Here is a 15,517-nt window from a genome sequence, read left to right on the forward strand (position 1 = left end):
GTAACTGGGGAAGGGGATAGGGATCCTGAACCACACAGACAGCTGGCTTGAGTGGGCAACTCTTAGTAAGGGGTGAGCTCGATATAAGTATGGCTACTCTGGCTTTCTTTTGACTTACAGTAGCATGATAGATATTTCTCCATCTCCTTGCTTTCCATCTGAAGGTGTCCTCAGGTCTAAAATGAGTCTCTTGTAGACAGCAAATAGATGGATTTTGTTTTTTTATCCATTCTGCTACCCTATGTCTTTTGATTGGAACATTTGGAACATTTAGTCCATTTACATCCAATGTTATTATTGAAAAATATGGGTTTAGAGTTGTGTTCTCTGTAGGATTCATGCTTGTGGTGGTGTCTCTGGGATCTTGTGTTCCTTGCAACATTTCCCTTACAGAGTCCCCATTAGGATTTCTTGTAGGGCTGGTTTAGTGGTGATGAATTCTTTCAATTTTTGTTTATTTGGGAAAACCTTGATCTCTCCTTCTATTCTGAATGACAGGCTTGCTGGATACCAGAGTATTTTTTCCTAAACCAGAGTTACCCATTATTTTAAGTGATCTGTTTCTATATGCTCAATTTTTCATCATTCAAGCGAGAGTGTCCATATGGCTACGTCGCTGCCTTTTTCCTCCAAACGTTTTATTCTTCAGAACTGGCTGAAGAATATTGCTTAAAACTCTGTTTTTGTGGGCTAATTTCAAAGGCTTTTAATCCAGAAAGTCACTTTGCAGGCGAAAAGCTGGCAGAATGAAAATCTGCTCCCTGATCTTATCTGGTCCAATCTCATTATGAAATGGTTATGAAGATCAGAGAGCATAATGGGTAAAATGCTGGACACCATCTGTTGGTGAGGTGGACACCTACATTGGGAACCCAGCTATGGTTGTGGGATTTCAGAATGAAGCCCTCTGGTACTTAAGTTCTGCTGAATTGCTACCATGTGAGAGGCATGAGAAGAATCAGAACCTAAGTAGAAGCGCTACACTTTGTAATCTAGGCATAGGTGCCTGTGGTTCTTTTGTTTGATCTTCTTTGTAAACAGTAGGATCTCAGAGTAAGCTAATTGTTCTTTATTTCCCTTTGCTTGGCAAGATGTGCATCTTCACAAAAATCAATAGGCTGCATGCCGATGGCTGAGCGGTCTTCCCACCAAAGAGCAATGCAAGCATTTTGTGCAGACTGTCTCAGAAGCCTCTGAGGAACGGTGCATTGCAGGGTGGGATGAACTATAGGGTCAAGGAAAACAGATGGTTTTCACCTTGGTAGAAGAGGAGAATATATTTTGGCTCCAGCTTGTCTGGTTAGCAGGAATTATTGACAGACACTAGTGATTAGTAGGGAGTAAAACAACCTTCTTGAGGTATTGGATCACCATGCTTTTTAAAACACACACACACGCGCGCGCACGCGCACACACACACACACACACACACACACACACAGTGCAAGTGGGGGAGGGGCAGGGAGAGAGGGAGACACAGAATCTGAAGCAGGCTCCAGGCTCTGAGCTGTTGGCACAGAGCCTGATGTGGAGCTTGAACTCACAAACCTTGAGATCATGACCTGAGCCAAAGTCAGACGCTTAGCTGACTGAGCCACCTGGGAGCCCCTGTATCATCATGCTTTTGAGGGGGATCATCTTTCTTATTAAAAACAAACCAAATCTCACATGGGTCTCCCCTCCCCTTGGGGCTTCTCACGTGCACAAACCAACCCCATTGAATGACCTTTAAGGTGTGCATTACTCCTGTGGAAATTTCTTCTGGTCACAGAAGGAAACCATGCTCTCTTGTTCCTTTTTTTCAGCAAGTAGCATGTATTTTCCAAATGTTATATTCTAAGTCTTAGGTTGTTTGGTTGTGTTTTTTAAGTTCATTTATTTATTTTGAGAGAGAGAGAAAAAAAACACACGGGTGAGGGGCTGAGAGAAGGAGAGAGAATCCCAAGCAGGGTCTGCACCGTCAACACAGAGTGCAACATGGGGCTCAAACTCAACAGCCAAAATCAAGAGTCGACGCTTAACCAACAGCACTACCAAGGTGTCCAGGTTGGTTTGTTTTTAAATTAAAGACCTAATGGAAACAAACAGGGGAAGGTCAGAATTTCATTTGAAACGGTCCTAATTGCAAAGTACAATCCGATTTTCTGACCCTGCCTACAGGTTATTTATGGTTGTTCCTTTCCTCTCTTTTCCAGAGGAGGGCTGAGGTGGTATTTACGTGGACAAGCAAATGATGATGGGAGCTCATAGGCCCTTCCTGTATCTGTCTTCTTCACCAACTTAGTTCAGGCAAAAGGTTGGACTTTGTATCTCCCGGCGGGTCATAGGCTATTTTCTTTCATGCTCTTTAAACCAGCTCTTCCTGTTTGCCATTGAGTTTATACCAAAGAGACTCAGTAGTAGAATTTCTTAACTTTCCATGTTGGTATACGTAGATCTTTGTTAAGATCTTTACCAGGTTCCATGTGATTTTAAAAGGCTAGGAAATCCCACTGGCTTTATGGGGTATTTTGGATGTTTTCTTAATTTAAATCCTGAGCCTCTCCTTCTATTCATGCCATTTTTGAACTACCAAGGGGGATATTTCTGTTTTACATGTTTGCTAACAAAGGAAAAAATAACCTTTTCAATTTTTGAGTATTCCTTAAAGCAAGAAGAAGGAAGAGGAGAAGGAAAAGAAACAAAAGAAATAGAATTTTTTCCATTCTTCTTCATCACCAAATTTTTGAATCCGTGAAGAATTCCAGGGATTGGTCATTTTTAAAAATGCAGCAGTGTACTTTGCTGCTGCGTTTAGCTTCATCTAGAACACTCAAATGTATCAGACATGAAGTGTGCTAAATGGAGCACGGGCTCCTGGCTCCGCACTTTGGGTACAGAGCTAAACAAAGACGGAGGCTTGCCTTCAAGGAATTTGTACTGTCTTTTGGCCAGTCATGTGTTTCCATTGTGAGCTGGCAAATTGAATATACTGACTCCTGAATTTCAAGGTAAGGCTTTCTATTGTTAAGAGGCTGCAGTAGAAGCCTGGGGCGTAGATTTCAACCTCTAATTTTATACATTTCTAGTGCTGTAGGCTTCTCCCCACAAAATCTTCTCTAACCCTAGCTAGAAGGACTGGAAGGACTACAGAAACATGGTATATTTCTGAGTAAAGTGACTAGACTTAAGTCATGACTTCTTTTGGGACATGCGGGTGGCTCAGTCGGCTAAGCATCCGACTCTTGATCTCAGCTAAGGTCATGATCTCCCAGTTCATGGGTATAAGCCCTGCATCAGGCTCTGCGATGGTGCAGAGCCTGCTTGGGATTCTGTCTGTCCTTCTTTCTGCCCCTTGCTCGCTTGTGTTCTATCTCTCTCTCTCTGTCACTCTCAAAATAAATAAGTAAACATAAAAAAATAAAAAATGAAGACTTCTTTCAAAGAACCTAGTCTGAAATAGAACCAGAAAAAATCTGGTTTTCTAGTTTCAGAGTAATCTGGAATGCTTCTGGAATGCTAGTATAATCTTCAGTGCCTCCCAAAGGTGAATAAATTGTCACATAATAACATTATTGCCAAAGCAGAGTCTTGCTGTACCCAGACTTCTGACCTACAGAAACAGTGAGGCAATAAATGGATGCTGTTTTAAGCTTCAGAATTTGTGGTAATTTGTTAGACAGCAAGAGAGATGCAGTACACCCATGCTAGCAAGATTATATAAAAAGCTATCCAAAAATGTTGGAATATCAATAGCTAAGCTTTGTGTATTTTCAAAGAACCACCATAGAATATTTAAGCCCATGATTCTCCTTTTCTTTTTCCCTTGGTTTCTATAGTTAAAAAAAAAAAAAACACTCTTCTACAGGACACATTCATTTGTTTATGGATTTGTGCATTAAATATTTATTACATATCAACTATGTATGTGTCTGGTGCTCATACCAGTTGGACATTTGAAAGTAAAATCTGACTAATGCACGGTCATTGTTCACCAGGAACTCAGATAAGAAAGCAGATCATTGCATACAGTTTGGATGCTCAAGTTTGAAGATAATAGCTGGTTACACAGGGCTCTGGAAGCAGGTGGCATTTACCTTGGTGAATTTGCCACGGTCAGGAGCCTGGCTCTCAGCCCAGTGGACTCCTAAACTTGATTGTGATGGTGCATTGCAAAGGGATTGTCTCTCAGAGGTGGACTTGTATTGCCCAAGCTCATTATGACTGCCGTCTATTAATACAAATCCAATTAGAGCCCATTAAAATACAATGAGAGCTACATCTCTAAATCCAAATGGAAAGCTCAAATCAGAAAATCAGTGCCTTATTATCCCCCAGTAGGCAAGTACATGGAAAACAAAATTATAATAATCACGGTGACAGTCTATTAATTTGCAATGAGGAATTAAACTGTCAAGTTGACTGATCTGACCAGCACATTGGCTCTGTGTAGATAACACAATGTGAAGCCAGATTATGGCTTCATGATGGATTTAAGAAGTGTTGCTTTGCTAAAAGGCTTGACAGACTCTCACCACAGTAGGGATGACCTAACACTTGCTCAGCCAAAATGTCCTCTACCCTTAAGAGCCCTTGGACAGGCTTGGCCAACTCTGTCACATTGTGATACTCCCTGCTCTTTGCTGGGCTTCCACACCAACCACCTGTTCGTAACACAGTACATAACAGTACAATATAGACAGTTACATTTCCAGGTAATCAGTTACAATTACTTTTCAGTTCTCCTTCTTTAAGGTTACTCCTTGATTGGAATTTGGGATTCTCCTGTACTCTTTACTCATATTACAGACGGTCCTCTGGGTTTGTATTCACAGAGGGCTAATCAATACCTTATGATAAGTTCTGTAATAAAATTGTACGGAGCGTCCCATGGGAACTTGGGACAAAAAGAAACTAACGTTTATTGAACTCCTTCTAGGGACCAAGTACTGTCGCCAGCATTCTACATGTATGACTCATGTAATTAATTATAACCCGTTCGTGTAGAAACTGGAGATTAAGAAACTTGCCTGTAATTTACAAAGTGGGTAAGAGGCAGGACCGGGGCTAAAGACCAACCTGAGCCTAAGGTTCATGTTCGCCACCGCTGTGCTGCCTTCCTTTGCTCCACTAGTCCTCACACTCACTCTGCAGGACGGAGAGTTATGTCAGTCTGGGCTCAGTTGCAGAAATTGGAAACCACTCTGTTGTTTTAAAGAGAGTGATGGCTTTAACGTAGGAACTGGATGCTTGCAACGCCACTGGGAGGGCTGGGTCTCCAGGAGTGGCGCCGGCACCAAGAGGTTGGCCTGGCCTGCCCAGATTGCTGCTGCTTCCGCCTCAGTCACAAAGGTGAGGAATCAGGAAGCTGCCCCTGGGACTGTTTCTGGAACAAGCCACCGGTGCGCTGCCTCTCAGCACTATGATCTTCATCACTAAACACCACAGGTCAATAAGAAAAATCCCCTCTGTGATTTCCAGGAGAAAGAGCAGGGGTGACAGAAGCAGAGCATGTACCTCATAATATCCCCTCCTGAATCTGGTTTGAGGGTCTCCAGTTGGCCTACATGACACTCTATACCACAGCTGCGAGGGAGGCTGGGAATTGTCATTGCCAGATTTGCCACCTCCAGTTCAGGAGGGCACCCCAGAAGGAAGGTGGGACAAATGCTGAGCACCAGAACCTGTGTCACTGAGGAGGAGCCCCGGGCTCAGAGGTTGATGTGCCTAGGTCATAGAATTAGTTGCAGGTGGGCACAGCTCTCGCAGACCTGGTTACACTCTGAGCTCTATGTTCCCAGTCCTGTCTATTGCCTGATGCTGCCTCGTTGGGAAAGGAGTGTTTCTAGAGACTGCTTCACAGAGAACCAGATCTTGAAGGAGGGGTGGACCTTGGTCCTGGGAAGGCAGTGAGTGAGGTAGGGCCTGCGGGGACAGGTGGATCGTTTCTCTTACTCTGGTACAAAGGTTGTGACTCCTTTCTCAGAATCTCTGAGGAATCGATGCAGTGGCTTACCTCAGTGAAGGTGAGGTAGTGAGCTTTCTCACCTCATGATGTAGTTTAAATTGTTGATTTTGTAGAAGGTTGGGGACAGGGGGCTATAGTTTTTCCCGTAGTTTTTTTGAAGTGTATCTCTCTTGCATGCGTGTTCAAATATATGATTTAAGAATTTACACACCTTTGCTGCTAGAAAGACAGCTTGGTTCTCTCGAAGAAGCCTGGTGGTTGATGTAGGTGGAAGATTGTGATGGACGGTGATTGTTAGACTCAGAAGAGGCTTGTGGGGAGCATCTCCTGCCCTTGCAGTGACAGAAGTCTGGGGAGACTAATGCACTGTCACCATCTACTCCATAGTCAAATACCAGCCCCCAGCTTGATTTTCTCCTAGTGCATACCTTTGGTAGGACAGTCGTTTTAAAGGAATATCTTATTCGAAATAGGCGACTGAGTACCCACATACTGTGCGTGGTGGGAAAAATGAGAACACACTAAAACAGAGACGTCCTAAAACATCTTTGAAACTTGGAGTTTCAGGGATTACCGTTCATAGGAATGTAATTTAATTCATTCCTTAGAAGTTAGAGGTGAACATGACATCATAGGAAGATGGCAGTTTAAAAATATAGATTGGTTTTGTGTCTGGTAAGCACCCAGTTGCACAGGAAGTGGACAAACTATTTGGAGATGTTAATAGTTTGGGGTCATTAATTTTTTTCCCACATGTGTAGTGCTGCTCATCAGCACTTAGAAATCTCCAGAATAAGAGCCATCTCTGTTCTTAAAAGCTTTATTGATTGTCAACATAGATAAAATTCAGGGTTTTGAAAATGCTGGGACTTTGGCGGGGTGCACCAGTTGAGCTGAAAAATGTGGTTAGAGGAGAAATGACTCAGCGGTGTGTTCCTGTCCTCTCATTCCGCTGAGTCAGGGGAGCTGGTGGACAGAGGACATCAAAAGGGGCCTTATGTGTCCCCATACTCTAGTCAGAGTGTGCAAAGGAAAGGAAAAGATGTGATAAAAAGCAAGTCTAGGTACAGCCCCTCTGGAAAACAGTGTGGAGGTTCCTCAGGAAACTAACAATAGAACTCCCTTATGACCCAGCAATAGCACTGCTAGGAATTTACCCAAGGGATACAGAAATGCTGAGGCATAGGAGCACATGTACCCCAATGTTCATAGCAGCACTCTCCACAATAGCTAAAACATGGAAAGAGCCTAAGTGTCCATCAACGGACGAATGGATCAAGAAGATGTGGTTTATCTATACCATGGAATACTACATGGCAATGAGAAACAATGAAATCTGGCCATGTGTAGCAACATGGATGGACCTTGAGGGTGTTATGCTGAGCGAAATAAGTCAGGCAGAGAAGGACAAATATCATATGTTTGCACGTATAGGAGGATTAGGAGGAACTTGACGGAGGAACAAGCGGGAGAAGAAGGGCGGAAATGGTGGGGGAAAGGGAGAGAGGCAAGCCATGAGAGACTCTTGAATGCTGACAAAAACTGAGGACTGATGGATGTGGGGGGGAGGGGGGGATGGGCATGGAGGAGGGCACTTTGGGGATGAGCACTGAGTGTTATGTAGAAACTAATTTGACAATAAACTATTTGTAAAAAAAAAAAAAAAAGCAAGTCTAGAGGGACCCCTGGGTGGCTCAATCAGTTGGGCGGCCGACTTCGGCTCAGGTCATGATCTCGCAGTTCGTGGGTTTGAGTCCCACATCAGGCTCTGTGCTGACAGCTCAGAGCCTGGAGCCTGTTTCGGATTCTGTGTCTCCCTCTCTCTCTGACCCTCCCCTCCTCATGCTGTTTCTCTCTCTCAGAAATAAATGAAACGTTAAAAAATGTTTTTAAAAAAGCGAGTCTAGAACTAAATCCCATTCCTGGCTCCTAAGGAATCAGAAGACCCCCCTTTATGGAAGCTGTCACTTAGGGACCCTGGAATTTCCATTTGTCATGCATCTGACATCTGTCCTTATTTTGTTTGCTAGTATATATAGAGATTTTTGAGTATAGTGTAGCAGTGAGGAGCTGAGACTCTGGGGCCAGATTGCCTTGGTACAAAATCTGGCTTGGCCACATACTATCTGGATGACCTTGGGGAAGTCACTTAACTTCTCTGTTCTTCAGTTTCCTCTTCTGTGAAATGGGCATGATAATAGTACCAATTTCCTAGGGCTGTTGTGAGGATTAAGTGAATAGATCACACAGGCACAGACACAGACACACACACACACACACACACACTGTATAAAAGTTAGTTATTATTGTCAATGTAGAGTCTTCATTTCTTCCTCCCCACAACCACATGAGGTAGACCTTTATTAAGACTATTAAACATATGTAGAAACTGAGGCTCTGTGAATTTGAGGAGTTTGCTCAAAGTGACAATTTATAAGGGGCTGAGCTGGGGTCCAGATGCCCAAGGCCGCATGACTGCACAGTGTGTGGTAAAAGGCATCATCATTCCCCATGATGATCATATTTAACTCTTGAAGAGACAAGATGTTCTTTTTTCAGCCACAGGAAATCCTTGTCTTTGCTGACTGGAATGCAGCTATAAACTCCCTCAGTTTTGGGATCAGTCTGATCTCTCCTTCACTTTATGAACCCTGTCTTTGTCCCGCGTTTGATTCCTCCTAATACTTCTGAAGTCAGGCACCTCGCCTAGGTATTTTCTATCCACCAAGAAAAATCGCCCGCCTTCGCATCCTCACCCTGGATCAAGTCCTCTTTCTTTGTTCACTGAGCGTCTCTAGGTTTTGTTCTTTCTTTTTCCTTCCCTGGCAGGCAGCCAGCCTTGATGTCACATAACCAAATACCTGACAGGCACGCATCAAATGAACATTTTTAAGGTCAGATTCTGCCTTTTGACAGCTTTCTGACTGCAGAGAAAGTGGTTACTGCATTGCATGTTCTAATTTTGGCCAAGGAATGATTTCTTTGCAGAGGAGCAGCTGGTGCACAGAGAGGAAGGGGACCAGTCCTGTCTTTGGAGAAGATTAGCTGGACTCCTCATGCATGTGCTCAGAAATGTCTGATTCAGTCACAACCTTCCCTCGTGGCCTGGTAAAGTGCACCTTCGGGTTGGCAGGGGGTGGTCTCTGCCCTGCATTCCTGCTTGCTGATCTCAGGACATGCGTGTGCCTAAGGAAAGAGCTGTGTGATCCCATCTGTGGTGCTGGGGAAGGAGGGGACCAATGTGTCAGGTGGGCCTGGCATTTCACTCATCTGTGTGAATCTAATGCTCGAGGGGAGACTTAGGGGCATGGTGGCAGGGCTGTGGAACTCTCAGCTGCCAGTGTCTGGGACCCTTTTGCCCTTAGAAATTCTCTGATTCCTCCACCCTCTCCCCAACATTGGTCTGCATTTTCTTCTGATGAAGGGAGTCCATCAGTGAGTCTCAAAGCTGGCTGCGCATTAGAATCACCTGGGAAGGTTTCTTTTTTTTTTTTTTAATGATTCGAGAGAGAGAGAGACAGTGTGAACAGGGGGTGGGGGGGAAGTAGAGAAAAGGAGACACAGAATGTGAAGCAGGCTCCAGGCTGTCAGCACAGAGCCCGATGTGGGGATGGAACCCACACTCGAACCTGTGAACCATGAGATCATGACCTCAGCCAAAGTCAGACACTTAATTGACTGAGCCACTCAGGCACCCCACCTGGGAAGTTTTAATAAGCTCCTCCAGGTCCTAGGCCATCAGAGGTTCTGAGTCAGTGGTGCTTGAGTGGGCCAGAGCATCAGTATTTTTGGAAAGGTTTTCATGCTTCTGCTTTGCAGCTGAATTGAAGCCACCAGTTGACAAGCCATGGTGCTTTGGATGGCCAGCCCTTCGCATCTTTGCCTCTCCTATCCCATGATGATCATAATAGTACTGATCCCGTAGAGCTGTTGTCAGGATTAAAGAGTTAAAATAGGTAAAGAGCCTAGAAAATTGCCTAGCACGTAAGCTCATGGCCAACATTAGCTGTAAAAATTACTATTGCTATAATTATTATACTCAGTGCTGACGCAAAGTCCTAGGAATTCAAAGGGGAGTAAAGTTAAGCCCTGCCCCTCACTCACAATCCTCTGGGGAAGACAAACCTGTCACTGCCGCGCACTCAGTACAAAGCGGCAGGGCCCACAGTGAAGGCAGGTGCAATGTGCATTGTGGCTGCAGACCAGGGAACAAGCTAAACCTCTGTGGAGAGGGAAGCAGCTTACCCCAAGCAGGCCTAGCACCTGAGCATGATCTAGAAGGACGGGTTCACCAGACACAAGCCGGGTAGGTTGAGGACACTCCAGGCAAAGGGACAGTCTTCGCACAGTCATCTTACCATGGAAGAGTATCAGATGGCAGACAGCTGGCCGTGGCATGACACCATCTGCTGTGGGGGGAAAGTGATGGTCAAGAGGCCGGAAACTAAGACCAATGCCAAGACTTCAAGGACCCATGTGCCCCGTGTGCCCGCCCAGAGGCAATTAGATTTTACCCTACAAGCATGAAAAGCAGCATGGGTTTTTAAGAAACGGAGAAACATCCTCAAAATCACTATTTTTTAAATGTTTATTTAGAGAGAGAGAGAAGGTGTACAAACGGGAGTGGAGGAGAGAAAGAAAGAGAGAGAGAATCCCAAGCAGGCTCTTCATTGGCAGCACAGAGCCCAACGCAGGGCTCAAACTTACAAACCATGAGATCATGACCTGAGCCAAAATCAAGAGTCAGATGCCTAACTGACTGAGCCACCCAGGCACTCCTCAAAATCACATTTTAGAAAGCTATCTGGGGCGCCTGGGTGGCTCCGTCAGTTAAGCATCCAACTTCGGCTCAGGTCATGATTTCATAGTTCATGGGTTCAAGCCGCGCATCAGGCTCTGTGTTGATAGCCCAGAGCCTGGAGCCTGCCCTGGATTCTGTGTCTCCCTCATACTCTGCTCATACTCTGTCTCTCTCTCTCTCTAAAATAAATACTAAACATTAAAAAAATTAGAAACCTATCTCCTAGCAATGAGAAGAAAAGAGGAAATGGCTGGTGGGGAGGGACTCCTTTAAGACCCTCTTGCTGATGTTGAGGTCAGAGATGACGACAGCTTGAACTAAGGAGAGGGAGGGGTTGGACTTGAGAGGTGACTCTGATGGGGCTTCTCCTGGATTTGACAGTTGATTGACTGAGGCGTAAGGAGGCAGTGGCATGGGGAGGGAGGCTGCCAGCCCGGGACTGTTGCAGTGTTGACGTGTGGGTCTGTAGAAGACGAGAATGAATTCAGTGTTGGGCACGTTGAGTGTGAGAGCCTTCTGGGCTATCCAGGTGGAGGATGTTCAGGTAGGGGTGTTGAATATCCTCTACCTGAGCTGTGAAGAGAGAGACAGATTGTTGCACCCCTAGCCTTTCCCGTCTTCCCAGTAAATCTCTCTGCACTCTGGACCTCTGTGAAAACTTCATCCTCCAACCAGCTTCCTAAGCCAGAAATCAAAGTCCTCTTCAAGGACTTGCCATCCTCGAACCACAGCACAAACACCAGTCTACACCGGCAGCATCCAACAGACCCTCCTTGTCCAGGAGGCACTGGGAACTGCGACTCCTTTTGCTTGGCTTGAGTTTTAGAGTGTCTAGCAGCCACGTGCAATGCTCCCCAAATTGGTATATTTCACTAGGCTAGATCACATAGGGTGTTCCAGATGGAAGAGTGTGGTTGACGGTCCCTGTAAGCAGAATGCACTGCCGGGCAACAATGACTTTATGCCATTATATTAAAATGTTACTAATCCCTAGTTTTGGCGTGTGAACTAGTTACTGCTGCATGATCCTGAACCCCACAAACCCTCTCCTACTGTGGAGTGCTAGATAAAATATAGGACAACTAATAAAGTTTGAATTTTAGGTAAATAAGGAAGCATTTCTTAGTATAAGTATGTCCTGAATATTGCACAGGATAAACTTATCCTAAAAGTGATTGCTTGTTTATCTGCACTACAGATTTAATGGGGCGTCTTGGATTTTTATTTGCTAAATCTGCCCGCCCTAATCCCAGTCTGCTTCTGACGTTTCTTATAATGCGTAGAACTCTTCTAAGAAGAAATAATGGTCCCTTTTGCCCGTAGCACAAGCTGAACTCGATCTTGAGTGACATGGCTCTTGTTCTCTCTTATGTCACACACAGTAAATTTAGCTTTGTGTTTTGTTTTATCTCCGGGGGTCTTTGTTTTATTGTTTGGACACACACCTTTAAAAAATAGGTACCCAACCAAAATATAAAGATGCAATCAGAAAAGATCCTGGTTGGTTTAATAAAATTCAGACAGGGAGATCAGCCTAAAGAAATGAAATCTATGCCATTTCCCCATTCTCCTTTGAACAGAATTAGCAAACACCTGCATTTTGCTGAGGATTCTGGGGATTGGTATTAGGTGCCCTTTCGTTACTTATTTTTACTTCTCTCACCTAAGTAACCTGAGCTGAGGGCAAGAAGAGAGGTGACTTGAGGCAGCATCTGGAAAGCACACATTGGTCTTGCTGATTCATGAGACTCTTGATGGCATCTGGAAATAACTCAGGAAGCTGGATGTGTTTTATCCTGTGCCACAAGGTTCCGAGAGAGAGAGAGAGAAAGAGAGAGAGAAAGGAGAGAGAGAGAGATTACACAATCTGGTGCGGCAACCTGTTCAAGATAGGAGGAGGTTCTTGTTTCTAATTTAACACAAACCCACTTCCTCTTGCACTCTGCATTTGAAATGAAGGGTTGCTTATCATCCCCCTGCCCCCACCTCTGAGGTTGGACTGTATCCTGCGATTCTTCCATCCTTATGCACCTAGGGATGCTTTACTCCTGCAAGGTCAGTGCTATCAGGGAGTGAAGAAGATGTTTGAGCTGTGTTGTTTAAAAACCCAGAACAGACAAGGAACAACAGAAACAACTGGGCATAGGCTACCTAGATAAAGGGGCTGGCCAATATCGCTGAAAACTTGTCAGGGTAGGCTATAAAGATTGTAATTTTGACACCAGCCAGCCACACCTGGCCTCCGTCCCACACAATCCTTTGCTGTTTAGCTGTGATACACGTTTAATGAAACTTGCTTACCAAGGTGCCTCCATAAATTTTTTCTACCACTTCTCCAGTTACATCAGTAGAAGCTCGGTCTTAAAAATTCCTACGTCATCCTTGGTGTAATTTCAGAGGGAAGAGAATAATGTTTTGTTATTTTGTTGGGCATAAAGAAACTAGTGTCTCACGGTAAAGGGGGAAATCTGTCTGCTTGTTTACAAGTGCTGGTGGGAGCCAGGGAACTGAAACCTCGGATCTGCTCTCCTGTACAACATATTTATCCTCGCTTCAGCTGCGCTGACTCTGAGCCACCGTCAAATGCTAATGGCTTTGGGTATTTGTTTTTAGTAAATAATTCAATAAATGCCCTGGGAAGCTCCTGTGCCCTTCACTGTTGCATATCCCTTTTGTGAACACGCACCTTTTGCAAAACCAGAAAATCGAGAAATCCGTGTGGGCAGAGGTCGAGATGCAGCCGAGTGTCAGCCCTGACTGAGAACAGGGCTAAATACTGCTTGCATTTAGCATCCTGCGGTGGCCCCATTCCCGAGCTTTGTGATTCGGCAGTTTGTCAGCTCCTGTGTGCCTCTGTTTCCTCACCTGTAAAACGCATAGAATGGGGGCACCTGGGTGGCTCAGTCGGGTAAGTGTCTGACTTCAGTTCAGGTCATGATCTCACGGTTCGTGGGTTCAAGTCCCACTTTGGGCTCTGTGCTAACAGCTAGCTCAGAGCCTGGAGCCTGTTTCTGATTCTGTGTCTCCATCTCTGACCCTCCCCTGCTAGCACTGTCTCTCTCTCTCTCACACAAATAAATAAAACATTAAAAAATTATTAAAAAAATAAAATGCATAGAGTGGTGTGGGTGAAATGGCTTAATATAGAGCAGCTGCAATTGGTTCTTGTGTATAGTCTGGGACGTGTGTGGTGTGTGCATACATGTGTGTCTGTCCCTAACACTTTCTTCACCTGATCTGTCCTCGGTCACGTGAAGCAGGTAGAAATATGTGAGTTTATGGAAGACGTTCATAGTAAAAGTCAATTTCCAGATAAAGGCAAGAAGAATTTGCTTGGCTAATCTCAGGGAAGACAGCTTGATAAGTCAGATAATATGAGCTTTTTTTGTAATTGACTTCTGTCCGATACCTATTATAGGCCAGACGCCACGCGAAGCACTTTACCAGACTCCCTTAGTCTTCTTGTAGGTAGGGTTATTATCCCTGTTTGACAAATGAGGGAATTGAGACTTGCAGAGGTTAAGTATGTGTGTATCAAGTTACATAATATAGGGCAAAAAAAAGCTCAAGTTGCTCGTGTATATTATGAAAGCAGTTATAGAAATGTTTTGGAGTTTCTACATATGTGCATATGTGCATAGTAAGAGTGAGAAAGTAAAGGTATAAAAAGTACATGGGAATGATAAGTAGCAAGTGAGGGGGTGAGAAAAGGGAGAGGAGGACTCGGATAGAATGAGAGTACAGAGGAGCTTCGTCTTTATCTGTGAAACTATTTTTCTTTCCAGTAAGTGTCAATATGGCAATATGTTAAAATCTGAAGAAGACAGGCAGCAGATTCACAGGTGATTATTATATTCTCTGTACCTTTTTGAATGTTTACAATATTTCATAATTTTATTCTTTTATTGTTTATTTTTGAGAGAGACAGGGAGCAGGGGAGGGGCAGAGAGAGAGAGGGAGATAGAGGATCTGAAGCGGGCTCAGTGCTGACAACAGAGAGCCTGATGCGGGGCTCGAACTCACGAACTGCGAGATCGTGACCTGAGTTGAAGCTGGATGCACAACCGACTGAGCCACCCAGGCGCCCCAGTATTTCATAATTTTAGAAAGAGACTATATCATGGTGATCTGGAGAGGGCCAGCATGGCACCGGCACACGATGGACACTCAACAAACGGGATATGAGATTGTTCCTGTTAGATGGCTTTTCTCCCCTGTTAATGATGCTCTGAAATGACACTGTTGATTTCACTGTTGGAATTACATTCTGTAGTGAAGATGTAGCTCTTACATGAACCCTCAAAAGGCACTCAGAACACCTTTGCAAATATTCTTGGAGCGGTCGTGTCGGCCAACACCATCAGTAAGTGTGACTAAGGGGATGTATCTTCCAGTGCACCAAATAAATGTTCCTTGTCAGAAATAGCTCTTAGCCTGGCCTCCCTGTGGGTCCTCTCTAGGCTTTCTGGCCTTCCTTTTTTAAATACGTGAGTTAAAGAAATCAAGCAGGGAGAACTAATTTTAGAGTAATAGCAGAATCAAGGGACAAATAATCCTCTGGGTCAGTCAAAAATTAAAAGCTTCCCATTGCACGCCCTTGGGTATGCTTTATCTTTTTTGACTTATTACAGAAGCAGTATCAATTTTATTGACACTAGGCTGTTATGATAATGGAGTTTTTTTTTTATTATTGAATTCTATTACGGTTAGTCACAGTGAGCCCACACATACTGTCTGCGGTTGGAGTTGCCTCGGGCACCCCTCTAATA

The 15,517-nt window shown here is 44.4% G+C and overlaps 1 protein-coding gene across 2 annotated transcripts in view; it reads left to right on the forward strand.

Annotated features, from left to right (window-relative positions):
• Positions 1-15,517, forward strand: part of SLC24A2 (solute carrier family 24 member 2) — a 251,499-nt gene that overhangs the window by 21,232 nt on the left and 214,750 nt on the right. The gene's annotated exons all lie outside the window — the stretch shown is intronic.

The sequence above is a fragment of the Hyaena hyaena genome, unplaced genomic scaffold, assembly GCF_003009895.1.
Source record: "Hyaena hyaena isolate Hyena2069 unplaced genomic scaffold, ASM300989v1 scaffold_240, whole genome shotgun sequence".
Taxonomy (NCBI): Eukaryota; Metazoa; Chordata; class Mammalia; order Carnivora; family Hyaenidae; genus Hyaena; species Hyaena hyaena.